Source organism: Saimiri boliviensis, chromosome 14 (assembly GCF_048565385.1).
Source record: "Saimiri boliviensis isolate mSaiBol1 chromosome 14, mSaiBol1.pri, whole genome shotgun sequence".
In the NCBI taxonomy this organism is placed as follows: Eukaryota; Metazoa; Chordata; class Mammalia; order Primates; family Cebidae; genus Saimiri; species Saimiri boliviensis.
The window spans coordinates 36,404,721-36,423,375 of NC_133462.1; the positions used below are offsets into that span (position 1 = coordinate 36,404,721).

General features: G+C 48.2%; 1 protein-coding gene across 11 annotated transcripts in view; it reads right to left on the minus strand.

Annotated features, from left to right (window-relative positions):
- Window positions 1-17,081, minus strand: part of ILF3 (interleukin enhancer binding factor 3) — a 38,719-nt gene extending 21,638 nt beyond the window's left edge. For 4 of the 11 annotated variants that reach the window (XM_074384630.1, XM_039465957.2, XM_074384629.1 and 1 more), the window contains exon 1: window positions 16,016-16,226. The gene's annotated coding sequence lies outside the window, so the exon portion shown is untranslated. Of the gene's footprint in view, window positions 1-7,194; window positions 7,324-16,015; window positions 16,227-16,381 lie in introns of those variants that run through there. The other 7 variants (XM_074384632.1, XM_074384631.1, XM_039465959.2 and 4 more) reach the window with 4 other exon arrangements.
- Window positions 17,082-18,655: the final 1,574 nt, after the last annotated feature.

The window sequence follows — 18,655 nt, forward strand, 5'->3', positions numbered from 1 at the left end:
ACTCAGTAGTGAGAATGACACGTGTGCTGCCTAACAAAGGGCCTGTTGACACAGCAGGACACATCTTTACTTCCAAGTAACCATTGCTAAGCCAAGGCATTAACTACGTAACACACTAAAAAACAAAACAGATGGTTTCTAGAACCCAGATCTGACTTCGGGCCCATAGCCACTTAGATGGTGTTTTACTTTCTGATCTTCCTTTACATTAATATGCCCATTTTTACAAGTATGAAAACATTAACAGGTCTCCAAAAAACACTACAGATTGAAATGTTCACATCAGGTTGTGCAGTGGCTCCTGCCTGTAATCCTGGCACCTTGGGAGGCCGAGGCGAGTGGATCACTTGAGATCAGGAGTTCAAGACCACCCTGGCCAACATGGTCAAACCCCAGCTCTACTAAAAATACAAAAATTAGCCAGGCATGGAAGTGGACATCTATACTGCCAGCTACTTGGGAGGCTGAGGCAAAAGTATCACTTGAGCCCAGGAGATGGACATTGCAGTGAGCCGAGATGGCACCACTGCACTCCAGTCTTGGTGACAGAGCGAGACTCCATCTCAAAAAAAAGATGTTTCATTCATATCAAAATCTACATGCTTGGAGAAGGGAAGGAGCTCCGACCAGTCGGTCATGAAGACATGGAAGACATGAGACAAAGGGCCCCAAAAGGCTTCTGTAAAATGAAAGACAAGAAAGAACCTCCGAAAAAGTGAACATTTAAAATATCAGGTGGACGATGACAACCAAATCAGCTTCAACTCTGAAGAGGCTGAAACTGAAGTGCACAACAGAATCCTTCAGGACAAACGAAGCCATAATTACTATTTCAGTCTCTAAATATCATGCCGACTCCAACCTACTCAATTCTCACTCTACACAAACAGTCTGGTCCATACTGAAATCTTCCAAATGCGTAAACAACCAAAAAACCACATCAGCGTAATACACACCAGATGAATCTACCCCGCACAGGCAACTGCCAAACCCTTCCAACTACACTAGTTCCAAGCCAGCCCAAAAAGTCTCAAGCATCAAGCATCATTACAGTGAGTCAAGATTGTGTCACTGCATTTTGACATGCTGGCCAAAACAAGAACTTCCCAAAATACCCAGGACTACCTATACCTAACAAATCTAACTGCAAATTTAAACATCCCAAAGTTGAACTTTAAAACCCAAGGGTGCGGCTGGGCACGGCGGCTAACATCTGTAATCCCAGCACTTTGGGAGGCTGAGGTGGGCAGATCACGAGGTCAGGAGTTTGAGACCAGCCTGGTCAACAAGGTGAAACCCCATCTGTACTAAGAATACAAAAATCAGCAGGGTGTGGTGGCACGCGCCTGTAATCCCAGCTACTCAGGAGGCTGAGGCAGGAGAATTGCTTGAAACTGGAAGGGAAGGCAGAGGTTGTAGTGAGCCGAGATCATGCCACTGCACTCCAGCCTGGGTTTAACAGCAAGATTCCATCTCAAAAAAAAAAAAAAAAAAAAAAAAAAAAAAAAAATTATATATATATATGTGTGTATATATATGTGTGTGTGTGTGTGTGTGTGTGTGTGTGTGTATATATATGTATGTATGTATTAGCCAGGCGTGGTGGCAGGCGCCTGTAATCCCAGCTATATGAGAAGTTGAGACAGGAGAATCACTTGAACCTGGGAGGCAGAGGTTGCAGTGAGTGGAGATCGCACCACTGCACTCCAGCCTGGATGACAAGAGCAAGACTTCATCTCAAGAAAACAAATAAAAAATCTAAGGGTGCTTGGGCAGGTGGCTCATGCCTGTAATCCCAACACTTTGGGAGGCAGAGGTGGGTGGCTCACTTGAGGTCAGGAGTTCCAGACCAGCATGGCCAACATGGTAAACCCCGCCTCTACTAAAAATACAAAAATTAGCCAGGCATGGTGGCGCACACCTGTCGTCCCAGCTACTCAGGAGGTTGAGGCAGGAGAATCACTTGAATCCAAGAGGCAGAGGTTGCAGTGAGCTGAGATTGCACCACTGCACTCCAGCCTGACCGACAGAGCAAGACTCCATCTTGAAATACATAAATGAATAAATAAAACCTAGGGGTCGCAGGGTAAGGTGGCTCATGCCTGTAATCCCAGTACTTTGGGAGGCCAAGGCAGGCGGATCACCTGAGGTTAGGTGTTCAAGATCAGCCTGGCCAAAACATAGTGAGATCCTGTCTCTATAAAAAATACAAAAAATCAGTTGGGCATGATAGGGCATGCTGTTAATCCCAGCTACTCAGGAGGCAGAGGCAGGAGAATTGTTTTAACCTGGGAGGCGGAGGTTATAGTGAGTCGAGATCGTTATCACTGCATTCCAGCCTGGGCAACAAGAGGGAAACGGTCTCAAAAACAAAAACAAAAACAAAAAAACCTAGGGGTCAAATGGCAAGTAATGCCCCTGAAGAGCCCAGCAACAGGACATGATGGGGTCAAAGGCTTCCTGACAGGGGAGGGAAGCAGAAGGGAAGGAGTCTGAGGGAACATGGGATGAAAAGGGTGAAAAGCTAGTCCCTGGACTCAGTGGCTTAACGTGCCTGGGACTCACACCTTTGGGTGAGCCACTCAATAGATCACTCAGAGAAAGCTTCTACAGTCTTCAGCCTGAAAATCTGCTTGCCTAGCCACTAGCTTCCTCGCTACCTGGGCAGGAGGACTATGAAAATGAAACAAGTCTACCTACTTGAGGCATGCAGCACATCCCAAAGACCTCACAAGTGGTGCCAGATCCTACTATCGAAAACACCTGCCTCCCCAGGCTGCAGTGAGGTCCAGACATGAGTGATGTGTGGGTGAAGGACATCCTCCCCTCTGCCCGCCATGTCTCTTCACTAAGTCAGAGTAGAGTCAAGCTCCACAGGGTCTTCTTTCCCTGCTGATTCTGCCAAGCCTGTTCCCTTGGCTGTAGTTTCCCTGGATAGTTGTAAGGACACTGGGAATCTTGTTCATGAAGGGAATCCTTATGAAGTAATTACAGTTAATTCACTTAGGAGAATACTGTGGCTGTGTTGAAAAGAACCACCTAGCCGGGCGCGGTGGCTCAAGCCTGTAATCCCAGCACTTTGGGAGGCCGAGGTGAGTGGATTACGAGGTCAACAGATCGAGACCATCCTGCTCAACATGGTGAAACCCCGTCTCTACTAAAAATACAAAAAAATTAGCTGGGGATGGTGGCACGTGCCTGTAATCCCAGCTACTCAGGAGGCTGAGGCAGGAGAACTGCCTGAACCCAGGAGGTGGAGGTTGCGGTGAGCCGAGATCACGGTGAGCTGAGATCGCGCCATTGCACTCCAGCCTGGGTAACAAGAGCAAAACTCCGTCTCCAAAAAAAAGAAAAGAAAAGAAAAGAAAAGAACCACTTATAACTGTTCCACACATATGTAAGACAAACTTATGGCTGAAATTATATACCTGGTATTTGCTCTGAAATATACCAGGGAGGAGAAAGTAGAGAAGGATGAAACAAGACTGCAAAACACTGACAGTTGTTGAAGCTGGGTGATGTACTGGAATTCTTTTGTGCATGTTTTAGAAGTTCCATAATAGATTTAAAAAATATGTATTTGTAGAGATATGGTCTCACCATGTTGCATGGGCTGGTCTCAAACTCCTGACCACAAGTGATCCTCCCACCATAGTCTCCCAAAGTGCTGGGATTACAGGCATGAGCCACCATGCGTGACCAACAGTTTTTGTTTTCTTTTTTTTTTTTTTTTTTGAGACAGTCTCTCGCTCTGTTGCCCAGGCTGGAGTGCACTGGTGCAATCTAGGCTCACCTCTACCTCCCAGGCTCAGGCAATTCTGCCTCAGCCTGCCAAGTAGCTGAGACTATGGGTGCGTACCACCACGCTAGGCTGATTTTTGTATTTTTAGTAGGGACAGGGTTTCACTATGTTGGTCAGGCTGGTCTTGAACTCCTGAACCTCCTTGAACCAGGGAGGTGCAGACTGCCATGAGCCGAGATTGTGCCAATGCACTCCAGCCTATGCAACAGAGCGAGAGAATGTCTCAAAATAAAGAAATAAATAAAAATAAAACAACAACAAAAACCTATTGAACGAAGCTGCTGGGAGAAGTTGATTTGTAATCTGCAGCAGGATGGGGAGCCTAGATCCTACTGGAGCGCCAGAAAACAACGCACGAAGCGCTGGTGACTACAGCAGTCTTAATCTGAAGACATGGGAGCTGACTTGTGCTGGGTCCCACTGGCTACATTTGGGACAACTCTAATTCAAAAAGAATCATGTTTCCACTTATATGAAGTTCCAGAATAAGCAAAACTAATCGCTGACAGGATCGCTTCTAGGGGACAGTGGCAGGAATTACTTGGGAAGGGGCCCTCGCAAGCTTTCTGGGGTGAAGGTCACTCTCCTTCCTAACAAGGGTTGGCAATTAGCAACTCACTGGTATACCAAAGATCTGCATTATTTAAAAAGTAAAAGAGAGCCGGGCGCGGTGGCTCAAGCCTGTAATCCCAGCACTTTGGGAGGCCGAGGCGGGTGGATCACGAGGTCAAGAGATCGAGACCATCCTGGTCAACATGGTGAAACCCCGTCTCTACTAAAAATACAAAAAATTAGCTGGGCATGGTGGCTCGTGCCTGTAATCCCAGCTACTCAGGAGGCTGAGGCAGGAGAATTGCCTGAACCCAGGAGGCGGAGGTTGCAGTGAGCCGAGATCGCGCCATTACACTCCAGCCTGGGTAACAAGAGCGAAACTCCGTCTCAAAAAAAAAAAAAAGTAAAAGAGGCAGGGCATGGTGGCTCACCATGTTGAGAAGAGCACTTGCGGTCAGGGGCTCAAGACCAGCCAGAGTGAGACTCTGTATCTATACAAAAAATTTTCAAAGAAAAAAATAAATAAAAACCCAACCACAAAAAAAAAAAACCAAATTCTAGTTAATATGTAGAGGGAAGATTCCAACTTTCCGCTATTTAGTTGGAAACACATCATAAAAATAAAGTAAGGCAGGAGCAGCACTTTGGGAGGCTGAGGTGAGCAGATCACTTGTAGCCTGGTGTTCAAGACCAGTCTGGCCAACATGGTAAACCCTGTCTATACTAAACACTTGGCTGAGACGCGAGGACTGCTTGAGCCCAGGAATTTGAGATAGCACCAAGTTATGACTGTACCACAGCACTCCAGCCTGGGCAACAAAGTGTGACCCTGTCACTAATCAATCAGTAAAGTGACTGAAGTGTGCAGAAAATATAGGTGGATAGACAAATATGGGAAACACAAGCAGTTAAATGCCCACAGCACAACCTAGGCTGTGTTATTTTTTTGAGACAAAGTTCCATTTTTGTTGCCCAGGCTGAAGTGCAATGGCATGATCTCAGCTCACTGCAGCCTCCACCTCCCAGATTCAAGCAATTCTCCTGCCTCAGCCTTCCAAGTAGCTGGGAGTACAGGCATGCGCCACCACGCTTGGCTAATTTTTTTTGTATTTTTAGTACAGACAGAGATTCACTAAGTTGGTCAGGCAGGTCTCGAATGCCTGACCTCCAGTGATCCACCCGCCTTGGCCTCCCAAAGTGCTGGGATTATAGGAGTGAGCCACCGCGCCCGGCCTACATTTTTTATTTTTTGAGACAAAGTCTCACTTTGTCACCTAGGCTGGAGTGCAGTGGCGCAGTATCAGCTCACTGCAACCTCCATCTCCTGTGCTCAAGCGATTCTCCTGCCTCAGCTTCCCAAGTAACTGGGATTACAGGCACCTGCCAGCACACTCGGCTAATTTTTGTATTTTTTTTTTTTTTTTTTTGAGACGGAGTTTCCCTCTTCTTACCCAGGCTGGAGTGCAATGGCGCCATCTCGGCTCACCGCAACCTCTGCCTCCTGGGTTCAGGCAATTCTCCTGCCTCAGCCTCCTGAGTAGCTGGGATTACAGGCACACACCAGCATGCCCAGCTAATGTTTTGTATTTTTAGTAGAGACGGGTTTCACCACGTTGACCAGGATGGTCTCGATCTCTTGACCTCGTGATCCACCCGCCTCGGCTTCCCAAAGTGCTGGGATTACAGGCTTGAGCCACCGCGCCCGGCCAATTTTTGTATTTTTAGTAGAGACGAGGTTTCACCATGTTGACCAGGCTGGTCTTGAACTCCTGACCTCAAATGATCTGCCTGCCTTAGTCTCCCAAAGTGCTGGGATTACAGGAGTGAGCCACCGTGCCCAACCTAGGTGGTCATAAAATTATATTACCCTTTTTTGTATGTTTGATTATTTTCAAAAGATGTTATTAAAACAAGTTCAACACATTAAATTTATATATATCCACAAGCCCATAAAGACACTTTAAAAAATAATTTCCCGGCCGGGCACGGTGGCTCAAGCCTGTAATCCCAGCACTTTGGGAGGCCGAGGTGGGTGGATCACGAGGTCAAGAGATCGAGACCATCCTGGTCAACATTGTGAAACCCCATCTCTACTAAAAATACTAAAAATTAGCTGGGCATGGTGGCGTGTGCCTGTAATCCCAGCTACTCAGGAGGCTGAGGCAGGAGAATTGCCTGAACCCAGGAGGCGGAGGTTGCGGTGAGCCGAGATCGCGCCATTGCACTCCAGCCTGGGCAACGAGAGCGAAACTCCGTCTCAAAAAATAATAATAATAATTATTATTATTATTATTTCCCGCATTATAGGCGTTGATATTCAAACTTCATACTCTGAAAATTGTTAAAAGACTAAGGTTCAGCCGGGCGCGGTGGCTCAAGCCTGTAATCCCAGCACTTTGGGAGGCTGAGGCAGGTGGATCACGAGGTCAAGAGATTGAGACCGTCCTGGTCAACATGGTGAAACCCCATCTCTACTAAAAATACCAAAAAAATTAGTTGGGCATGGTGGCACGTGCCTGTAACCCCAGAGCTACTCAGGAGGCTGAGGCAGGAGAATTGCTTGAACCCAGGAGGCGGAGGTTGCGGTGAGCCGAGGTCGCACCATTGCACTCCAGCCTGGGTAACAAGAGTGAAACTCTGCCTCAAAAAAAAGAAAAAAGACTAAGGTTCACCCCCAGTTGATATAGACAATCTCTAATAAAAACACATGTGACTGAAATTTCCCCTAAAGAGTTACAGGTATAAAACCACCCCATCAACTACTGGGGAACAAGAAATCGCTGGGTCAAAGTATCACCCCATCCAAAATGCCTCAAAGGACACACACGCCCCCAACACACCTGTCTTTAGCAAACGTCCTGCATGTGGTTTTCCATCTGCTCTCTTCACTGTTCAAAACGAGAGACGTGGGCATGCCCTTGCTATAACGGCTGTCTCACTTCATCTTCCCCTGCTCCCAGAGGCAGACCCTTGAAAAGAACCATGAAGGGCCTTGCTGGCCTCCAGCTGCTCTGACCACAACTGGCCCGCATGCGGTCCGTTACATGTCTGGGTCCTCCTCCCCTAGACCAGGCGATGGCAGCAATGCTTTCTGACCCACATGGGCAAAGTAATAATAATAATCTGAACCAAAACAAATGTTTAAAAACTGGAGTTATCGCTTCTTTGCAGGACAACAAAACCCATTTCTCTATATAAGCCCAAGACCAATTTGACATCCAAGCCAGCTTCTTGGAATTTGTCACATTAACTGATCCAGGAATCCATAGGGTGAGCAGAAACTTCCCTTTGAAGAGGATTTTTAGTGAGGCACACTGCTGGCAAGAAGCCTACAGCACCCATCCACATGCAACACTCCACTGCCCCTACCGATCTAACTTTAAACGAAAGCTGCGAAACGATGAACAATGCGGCTCTTGCAACCAAGTTTATTCAAACCGGGCACCAGCAAAACCTATTCTTACAATTTCTATGATTCAATCCTGGGCACCAGCAACATGCAGCTTCCCTGGAAACAAACCCAAGGCAGGATCAAGTGATAAGTAGTTTGGGATGGTTTAACACACAGGGATCGGTTTTTTTCTTTTGTTCCTGAATTCAGCCCACCCATGGCATGCACAAAAAAAACATTATGCTTGTGGCTCAGTGGCCATCTTTCTGACCTCTAATTACACTATGAAGTTCATGGCACTTGGAAAAGAAATATGCCCAAGTTAGTTGAGCATGAGTGGATTAACAGATGTTTGTAGAATGGACAGGTACAGTGGCAATACCCTCACAGACAAGGTTTCACTCTGTTTACCAGGCTGGTCTTGAACTCCTGACCTCAAATGATTTGCCTGCCTCAGCCTCAGAAGGCCAGCTTCTTGAAATTTGTCTCATTAACTGATCCAGGAATCCCCACCTGTCTTCAGGGTATTTCATAAATCCTACAGCCTTCCCAGCAACTCTTCAGAATGGTCCTGAAGTGGATATTCACCTTAGAAAGACCAAATCAGGCTTTAAATTTACAGACTCAACCCAGCTACTGGTTTCCTGACCTCTGAAGCAGGCCTATCCTGGGCTGTGAGGTGAAATGAGACCCTTGAGCTAGAAGCCTTGATGAGTCCTTGAACTTTAACAGATTCACACAATCAAGGGCACGCTGAAAATTCTTAAAAAGTAACCTAGCCAGGTGATGTCAGTCTAAAATCTGGCTATCATAGCCATTCTGAAATATTTAAGAATCTGAAGTCCAGTGCAATGGTTCACAGTTTTGACTCCCAACAGTGTTATTGCACCGAAGTTAGGAATAAAGTTTTTATTTTGTTTTTGGGTGTTTTTTTTTTTGAGATGGAGTCTTAGGCTGTCAAGACTGGAGTGCAATGGAGTGCAGTACAGTCCTGGCTCACTGCAACCTCCGCCTCCTGGGTTCAAGCAGTTCTCCTGCCTCAGTATCCCAAGTAGCTGGGATTACAGGCATACACCACCATGCTTGGCTATTTTTTATTTTTAGTAGAGATGGGATTTCATCATGTTGGCCAGGATGGTCTCTAACTCCTGACCTCAAGTGAGCCACCTGCCTCGGCCTCCCAAAGCGTTGGGATTACAGGCATGAGCCACCACGCCCAGTCAGGAATAAAGATTTTAATAAATGTTTTCAACTTAAAGAACTGTCCTTTGCCGGGTGCGGTGGCTCAAGCCTGTAATCCCAGCACTTTGGGAAGCCGAGGCGGGTGGATCACGAGGTCGAGAGATCGAGACCATCCTGGTCAACATGGTGAAACCCCGTCTCTACTAAAAATACAAAAAGTTAGCTGGGCATGGTGGTGCATGACTGTAATCCCAGCTACTCAGGAGGCTGAGGCAGGAGAATTGCCTGAACCCAGGAGGCGGAGGTTGCAGTGAGCCGAGATGGCGCCATTGCACTCCAGCCTGGGTAACAAGAGTGAAACTCAATCTCAAAAAAAAAAAAACTGTCCTTTATTTTATTCCTGTAGTTTTGGTGATAAAGACAATCTTGCTACTTATAAAAAAATAAAAAATGGTGCATGATCACTAATTTAAAAGATTATTTTCCTTGACAAAATAACAAGTTGGCAAATACAAGTTGTTCCCCAAATGGTTCTGGAGACCCAGGACTCCAGGCTCACTAGTGTTGTAAAGTGCCACAAGTCCTAGAGTCACAAGTCTGGGATTTGCCCCTGGGGTCCCCAACCTGGCAGCTGTAGGACCTCCAGCAAACAAATCACTTACCTTTCTGGAGCTGGGTGAAAAATGAGGATGAAAATACCACGTGCCTCAGGCTGCAGACAGCAAGGATTAAAGGTGGCACTATGGGAAAATGTTCTGTGAACCGTAATACTACAAATGCAATGTACAAAAGGGATTAAATTGGGTACAAATGTGCATGCTGGTAGACCCAGCTACTTGGGAGGCCGAGGCAGGAAGATTTGTTGAGCCCAGGAGTTCAAAACTGGCCTGGGCAACATAGTGAGAACCAGTCCTTAAGGGAACAAAAACTGCTCGTGGATGAACCAACAGAAATGCTTTAAAATCTGCCGTCGGGGCCGGGCGCGGTGGCTCAAGCCTGTAATCCCAGCACTTTGGGAGGCCAAGGCGGGTGGATCACGAGGTCAAGCAACATGGTGAAACCCCGTCTCTACTAAAAATACAAAAAACTAGCTGGGCGTGGTGGCGCGTGCCTGTAATCCCAGCTACTCAGGAGGCTGAGGCAGGAGAATTGCCTGAGCCCAGGAGGCGGAGGTTGCGGTGAGCCGATATCTCACCGTCGCACTCCAGCCTGGGTAACAAGAGCGAAACTCCGTCTCAAAAAAAAAAATAAATAAATAAATAAAATAAAATAAAATCTGCCGTCACAGAAAAACATTCAACATGACTTCATGCGGGGATTATCAAACCCTCTTTCCAGCATACTTTCAGGCAGCAAGGAGGCGAGGGAAGCACAGTTGGGAAATACTCCCGTATCTGGCTGGAGGCAGACACAATCCCTCCCAGTGGATTCCCAGACTGAAGCTTGGGTTTTTTTTTTTTTTTTGGAGATGGAGTTTCACTCTTGTTTTCCAGGCTGGAGTCCAACTGCACCATCTCAGCTCATAGCAACCTTTGCCTCCTGGGTTCAAGCAATTCTCCTGCCTCAGCCTCCAAGTAGCTGAAATTACAGGCGCATGCCACCACACCTGGCTACTTTTATATTTTTAGTAGAGACAGGGTTTCTCCATGTTGGTCAGGCTGGTCTTGAACTCTCAACCTCAAGTGATCTACCTGCCTCGTCCTCCTAAAGTGCTGGGATTACAGGTATGAGTCACCAAGCCTGGCCAATTTGTGATGGTCAATGCCTGTAATCCCAACACTTTGAGCACTCTGAGAGGCTGAGGCGGGGCACATCACTTGAGACCAGTTCAAGATTTGCCTAGCCAACACAGTGAAACTCAGTCTCTACTAAAAATACAAAACTTAGGCTGGGTGCTGTGGCTCACACGTGTAATCCCTGCACTTTGGGAGACTGAGGCAGCAGGTCATTTGAGGTGAGGGGTTCAAAACTAGCCTGGGCAACGTGGTGAAACTCCATCTCTACTAAAAATACGAAAAATCAGCCAAGCGTGGTGACAGATGCCTGTAATCCCAGCGACTCGGGAGGCCAAGGCAAGAGAATCACTTGAACCTGGGAGGTGGAAGCTGCAGTGAGCCAAGACTGCGTCACTGGACTCCAGCCTGGGTGACAGAGTGAGACTGTCTCAAAAAGACAAACAAACAGGCCGGGCGCGGTGGCTCAAGCCTGTAATCCCAGCACTTTGGGAGGCCGAGGCGGGTGGATCACGAGGTCGAGAGATCGAGACCAACCTGGTCAACAGGGTGAAACCCCGTCTCTACTAAAAATACAAAAAAAAAAAATTAGCTGGGCATGGTTGTGCGTGCCTGTAATCCCAGCTACTCAGGAGGCTGAGACAGGAGAATTGCCTGAACCCAGGAGGCGGAGGTTGCGGTGAGCCGAGATCGCGCCATTGCACTCCAGCCTGGGTAACAAGAGCAAAACTCCGGCTCAAAAAACAAACAAACAAACAAACAAACAAAAACCACATTCTGATATGAGAAAGTAATTTTATAGGCAAGTAGCAGAAAAGCAAGTGACCTGGAAGACTGATTCATCTCCAAGACCTTTTCTCTTTATCTAAGACCTTAACCTTGAACCAAAATCTTAAAAGATAATGTAGGGCAGGTTCAAGGAAAATTATTTACTTCACACTGTCAAACAGAACTTTTCACTGTCACTTAAAATTATAAAAATAATTTAAAGCAAATTTGCATACTGTAATAGAATACACATTCAACTGTGTGATTAAATAATTCATAGTGATCATATATTCCTCAAGAGAATGGCCCTTCAACAGTAAACACATTTTCACCTTAAAACTAATGCCAGGGGTCAAAGTGGCTCACATCTATAAATCCTAGTACTTTGAAAGGTTGCAGCAGGAGGATCACTTGAGCCCAGGAATTTGAGACCACCCTGGGCAACATACTGAGACTCTGTCTCTACAAAAAGATAAACTTAGATTTAAAAAAAATTTTAAATAATAACCCAGTAGCTACATTCTCAGTTTATTCACTATGGAGCCATTTAATGAGAAGATTTTTAAAAAAATTAAAATTCTGGCCAGGAGTGATAGCTTACTCCTATAACTCCAGCTTTTTGGAGTCAAGCAGATTGTTTGAGTCAAGGAGTTTGAGACCAGCCTGGGCAATATGGAAAGATCTGTCTCTACAAAAAAATTCAAAACATTAGCCGGGTGTGGTGGCATGCGCCTGTGGTCCCAGCTACTTGGGAGGCTGAGGTAGGAAGATTACTTCCTGAGCCTGGGAGGTGGTGGTTGCAGTGAGCGGAGATCACAGGACTGTACTCCAGCCTGGGTGACAAAGGGAGACCCTGTCTCAAAAATAGAAACAAATAAAAATATTAAACTTTTTAATTTATTTTTTAAATTGTTTTAAAGATGGGGTTTCACCATGTTGGTCAGGCTGGTCTTGAACTCCAAACCTCAGGTGATCCGCCCGCCTTGGCCTCCAAAGTGCTTGCATTACAGGTGTGAGCCACCACGCCCGGCCAAAAATATTAAACTTTAACTGGACATCACTTTTACTAGACGCCTGAATATATTTGATGCTAAAAGTATGTGAATTTTTAACTGCTATTTATAAGAGAATCACCTGTGAAGTATTCTCATGGGAAAGTCTCACAAGTATTTAACAGATCATAAATATCATAAAAATTTCTTCAGCCGGGCGCGGTGGCTCAAGTCTGTAATCCCAGCACTTTGGGAGGCCGAGGCGGGTGGATCACGAGGTCAAGAGATCGAGACCATCCTGGTCAACATGGTGAAACCCCGTCTCTACAAAAAATTAGCTGGGCATCGTGGCGCGTCACTGTAATCCCAGCTACTCAGGAGGCTGGGGCAGGAGAATTGCCTGAACCCAGGAGGCAGAGGTTGCGGTGAGCCGAGATCACGCCATTGCACTCCAGCCTGGGCAACAAGAGCGAAACTCCGTCTCAAAAAAAAAAAAAAAATTTTTTTCTTCAAAAAATCAGCACACCAATGAGGTTCCCGCCTATCCTGCTTTCACAATCATTTCAATACCAACTTACTCTATATAACAGACAGGCAACCTACTTGTTTCAGATGCAACGGACAAATGCTTCAATAGGAAACTAAACTTTGCCGCATGCCTCTCAGGCCCTGAATCTTTTTTGAAATGGAGTTTCACTTTTTTTCTGCCAGGCTGGAGTGCAAAGGCATAATCTCAGCTCACTGAACCTCCGCCTCCAGGGTTCAAGCAATTCTCCTGCCTGAGCCTCCTGAGTAGCTGGGATTACAGGTGCCCACCACCATGCCCAGCTAATTTTTGTATTTTTAGTAAAGATGGGGTTTCACCATGTCCACCAATCTGGTCTTGAACTTCTGACTTCAGGAGATTTGCCCATCTCAGCCTCCCAAAATGCTGAGATTACAGGTATCAGCCACCAAGACTAGCTGAAAATCTCTTTACTTATCGTGTGAATATGCCACTCAAATCCACTATCTGCCCGATTCCAAACCTCCCAAATCAAATCTTTCAAGGACATGACACCAGTAAGGACAAGGCACTGAAATACGCCAGGACTTTGCTAAGATAAAAAGCATCCAAGGCCGGAGTGGTGGCTGGCGCCTGTAATCCCAGCACTTCGGGAAGCCGAGGCGGACAGATCACAAGGCCAGGAGTTCGAGACCAGCCTGGCCAACACAGGGTGAAACCCCATCTCTGCTAAAAATACAAAAATTAGCTGGGCGTGGAGGCAGGCACCTGTAATCCCAGTTACTAAGGAGGCTGAGGCAGGAGAATCTCTTGAACCTGGGAAGCTGAGGTCGCCATGAGCTGAGATCGTGCCATTGTACTCCAGGCCTGGACAACAAGAGTGAAACTCCATCTCAAAACAAACAACTCCACAAGGTGAATTAACTTGCTGACAAAATGTAGCAGAATGGCAAGTCCAAGAGGTATAAATGAGTGAAGGAATCACTCCTCTGGGGCCATGAAAGGTAATCAAAAGAAATTGAGAAAGAGGATGAAAGCAGTCCATAAAGAGAAGGGGCCCCAGCCCAAAGAACACTGACTAAACACTTCTAATCCCCACATCTTGCTACAGCCTGTAAGATAAATAAGGTGGTCTACTGTCTACTTAAAAGGGACTGACTTATGGAAGACTCCTTCCCCATCACTGATTCTACCTTCCCCTACCTGAGGCCTTAACCAGGGAGCACTGTATACATCTATGTGATCAAAATATTAGCATCTGTCATTCAATGTCGTATTTAACATGAAGAATTTAGGAAAAACAAGAAGCAGAGTTAGATTCCTCATGCTCAGGAATACAGGGCTCCAAGATTCAAAGCATACTAGAAAGAGCAAAAGAAATTTTTGCCTAGAGGCACCAAACAAGTTCAATCAGGGGGAAAAAAAAAAACCCCACAAACAATTAGGCACCTCTCCTACAGGAAAGGGTGGCTCAGCTCCAGGAAGATAGGGATACTGATAAATACTGCCTGGTGGCCGCAAGGCCAAGCCTGGCAGTCATCACAGACCCTAATCTAAACTACAGACTATTCCAAACAACACTGGGGCCTCCACAGATTCCATTCACAAATCCCAGGGACCAGGAGCCACCCACAGAGGTAAGAGGCCCTGGCACCACCGGACAGGGAGAGGAACACCTGCCAGTGTCGTGCGGCCTCCCAGTTTTCCAGCTGTGAATGAGGCCCTGGTTCCCACACTTCATTCACAATCTGGGCGGCTGCTGTAACTACATCCCACGAGACCACACACAAAGCATCACGCACAGGCATAGTGGCAGCACTCTCAGCAATCCATGGACATTCCCAACCACAAATACCTGAAGAAAAGAGAGCTTCAAGTCCTAAATTTGAATCCTAACTTCGGATGGCGCCTTGCGATTCCATGTGGACCACAAATATGCCATCACACCACTCTTAAGAGCAAAACCTTGAGAGAAATTCAGCATCACTGAAATTACCGGAGTCCAGAAAAGGAGGCCACTGAAACTGACGCTTCGTTGTTGATCCATGTCACCTAAGCAGTAACTTGCAATCAATGTTGGAAATGTGAAGAGATCCCTTACTCTCCCCAAATTTGACCACTGAACTGGGGGAGAGCATGGAGATTGCTGTACAATCAAATAATTCACTCAGGCAGTGGATTAACTGGGGCAGAACCTCATGAGTAACCTCGAGAATCACACTCAACTGTATGAGGAAATAAAAGGTAGAAAGGGGTTTTATGTACCCACTTTCGGGGCTCACGCTTGCACTCAAATATCGCACTAGAATGCCGTTCCAGGAGAGACAAATACTAGCAATCTGGAACAACATTCAACAACGAAAACAAAGACGCTAAAAGAAAGCTGAAACCCTCCCAAGTTTGAACCCTGATCTGGGAAAGGCATGGCTGACCAAAGATTTGGGAACCGACGAACCCACAAAGGCTTCCTCTGCAATTCGCGTAAGAAGGGGCTTCCAAGGAGGGGATCCGCCTCTCCGCGCCCAGTGAGGACAAAGGAGGCGACGTTTCCCGCCTCGGGAACCTGGGACTCTCCTGCAACCGGGGGCGGGACCGGGACAAAGAGGAGGAGAGAGGAGAAAGCGGATGAGGAAAGAGGGTCGCCCCGCCGCGATGCTTAGGGCCGGAGGGGGTGTGTGCTCCCCGCACGTGCGCGCGTCTCCCGGAGACCGCAACAGACAAAGCCCGGCCCGGGGGAGGCGGCGGCCCGGAGCCCGGTGCGCGCGCACCCCCCGCGCGTGGCGCCGCCGCCGGCCGAGGGGCCGCGTGGGGGGGAAGCGGCTGCGCGCGCACCGAGTCCTCGCCGCCGCCGCCGCCGCCATTTTGTTTCCTCCGCACAATGGGGGAGAGTTAACGGCCGAGCGCGGGAGGGAGGCCGGCGAGGGAGGAACGGTCAGGCGCCGGGGCGAGAGCACCGGGCGGAGGCGGCGAGCGCGGGACCCCCTCCAACCTTGTCACCGCGAACCCTCAGCGAGGAGCTCGCTGAAGAGGGCGGCCGGGGGGAGGGGTAGAGGCGGGAGCGGGCCCGGCCGCCGCCACACTGACGCTTACCTTGTCGGCGTCCCCTTCTCCGACCGACCGCAGCCGCCGCCACCGCCCTCCTGCCACAGCCCGCCGGGGTCTTCCCCCAAAAGCCACGCGGTGCGCGCCGGGCTGCTGAGTCCAACTGCAATGGCGAGAAGAGGAGGAGGAGTCCGGGCCGGGGGCGAGCGGGCGGGCTGGCGGGCGCGCGACGGGGAGGTGCGGGAACACGTGACGGGCCGAGGCCCCGCCCCCTTGACGCCGCGTTGCGCCTCGACGCAGGCCCAACCCAAATAAGAGAGAGAGAGGCGGAAAAAGATAAAGGAGGGGCAGGGGCGTGCGTTATCACGTGACGCAAGCTTGGTTGTTTGCGTGATGATCACGTGACGTCCTTACCTTTCCCTCCTCTTTCGATAGGTTGCTGAATCATGTGACAGTGGCGAAGTGAGAGGCTTCCTTCGCCATCTGACAAGGATTTCTGGCGCCTTCCCTTTGCCGTATTGGAAGTCCTCAGTCACGTGATGAGGTCGCGCTCTAGTTTTCGCTAAGGCGGTTTTAGAGCGGCCATTACCACGTGATGGAAGACAAGGGTGAGGGGCGGAGCCTCCCCACGGCTGCAACATTCCGCGCCTGCGCAGCCGCCATCTTACCCCCGTCGCCTTGAGTACGTTGGCGGAAATGGCTCTGAGAGGGTTTAGCACATGTGTCCCTTTTTAGCGGCAGGATCTCCTCCGACGACTTTCAGGCTCCTGCGGAGGTGGCTACGCACCCCGCATCGCCCTTGAGACGCAAAGACGGTCAGAGATGTGTGCGAGGAACGGCCAGGTCCGGCGCCTCCTCGTTGCTGTCTGGGATCGGCGCCACCGAGCCTCCGGGTTCTTCCGTCTCGCAGATTTGCCTTGGTGTAGCCTCCCCAGGCCGTAGCTTCTGAAGACCACAGCTGAGCTGGTCGGGATCCTCCAGCCCCTTTCTCCCTCCCCCATTGACGGAGAAACTGAGGCCAGGCACAGAAAGATCTCACCAGAGAGTTGACGGCCGGTTCCTGGGAAAGACGGGGCTGGAACTCAACGAACCCTCGGCCAACAACAGCGCGGAGCTCCGAAGTAAAGGCGCACGTGACCGAGTGCCTTGTCCTTATAAGCGTGGTGTCCTTGAATATTCCCAGGCGCCTTGTGAGGTCCCTGATGTACAATCGGTGCTTAAACTAAACCCCATTCTGCCAGGGTCAGGTTGGCACTCTGCAGGCGTAGTAGGTAGGCAGGTTTTACAGATGCCCGCCCGTTGGTTCAAACGTTGCCAGGATTTGGAGCAAGAAGAGCAAGATGCTTCAAGGCTTAGCTTTCTTCCAGAAAAGAAAGGAAAAAAAAAAAAAAAAAAGAGCAAGGAGATGCTGAAAATTAGTTTCCTGGCCGAGCGAGCTGACTCACGCTGGTAATCCCAGCACTTTGGGAAGCCGAGGTGGGCAAATCACTTGAGTTCAGGAGTTGGAGACCAGCCTGGCCAACATGGTGAAACACGGGCTCTAAGAATACAAAAAATTAGCCGGACATGGTGGCAGGCGCCTGGAATCCCAGCTACTCGGGAGGCTGAAGCAGGAGAATCGCTTGAACCCGGGAGCTGGAGGTTGCAGTGAGCCAAGACTGTGCCACAGCACTCCAGCCTGGTCAACAGAGTGAGACTCCGTCTCAAAAAAAAAAAAGTAAAAAAGGGGAGGAAGGCAGCAAATCACACTGCCACGTGTGTACCTATGCAATAATTTTGCATGTTTTTCACATGTACTCCAAAATCTAAAATGCAATAAAAAGTTCTTCAAATAGATATATTTTAAAAAAGTAAAAAAGAAATGAGTGTATGCTGTACCCTCTGCTTTCCTATTTTAGTGACATTTTACTGTGGATTTTAAATAGGTGGAATAGTCACATAATAGGTCAAATGTGCCAAAGACGTGAAAGCACAAAATCAATCTCCCTCAGACACCCAGTTCCCTCCCTCTTAGGAGCCATTGTACAGTTTTTTTTTTTTTTTTGTTTTGTTTTTTTTTTGTTTTTGTTTTTTTTTTTTGAGACAGAGTTTCACTCTTGTTACCCAGGCTGGAGTGCAATGGCGCGATCTCGGCTCATCGCAACCTCCGCCTCCTGGGTTCAGGCAATTCTCCTGCCTCAGCCTCCTGAGTAGCTGGGATTACAGGCACGCGCCACCATGCCCAGCTAATTTTTTGTATTTTTAGTAGAGACGGGGTTTCACCAAGTTGACCAGGATGGTCTCGATCTCTTGACCTCGTGATCCACCCGCCTCGGCCTCCCAAAGTGCTGGGATTACAGGCTTGAGCCACCGCGCCCGGCCGTACAGTTTTTTATGTAACTCTACAGAGGTGTTTTATTTTCAGAGATGCATAATTGCATTCTTGTTTTTCACATACCTTGATCAGTTATTCTGCACCTGGCTTTTTAACTTCATTTCCTATGCCTCAGATCTATCTCACAAATAGAGCTAGAAATTGAAGAAAGGTTTGGTTAAGATGATTGGGGCATGCATACAGATAAAATTGGTTAAAGTAGCTGGGCATGGTGGTGCCCATCTGTAGTCTCAGCTACTCAGGAGGCTGAGTTGGGGGGAATCACTTGAAGTCCAGGAAGTGGAGGCTGCAGTGAGCAGAGATTGTGCTACTGC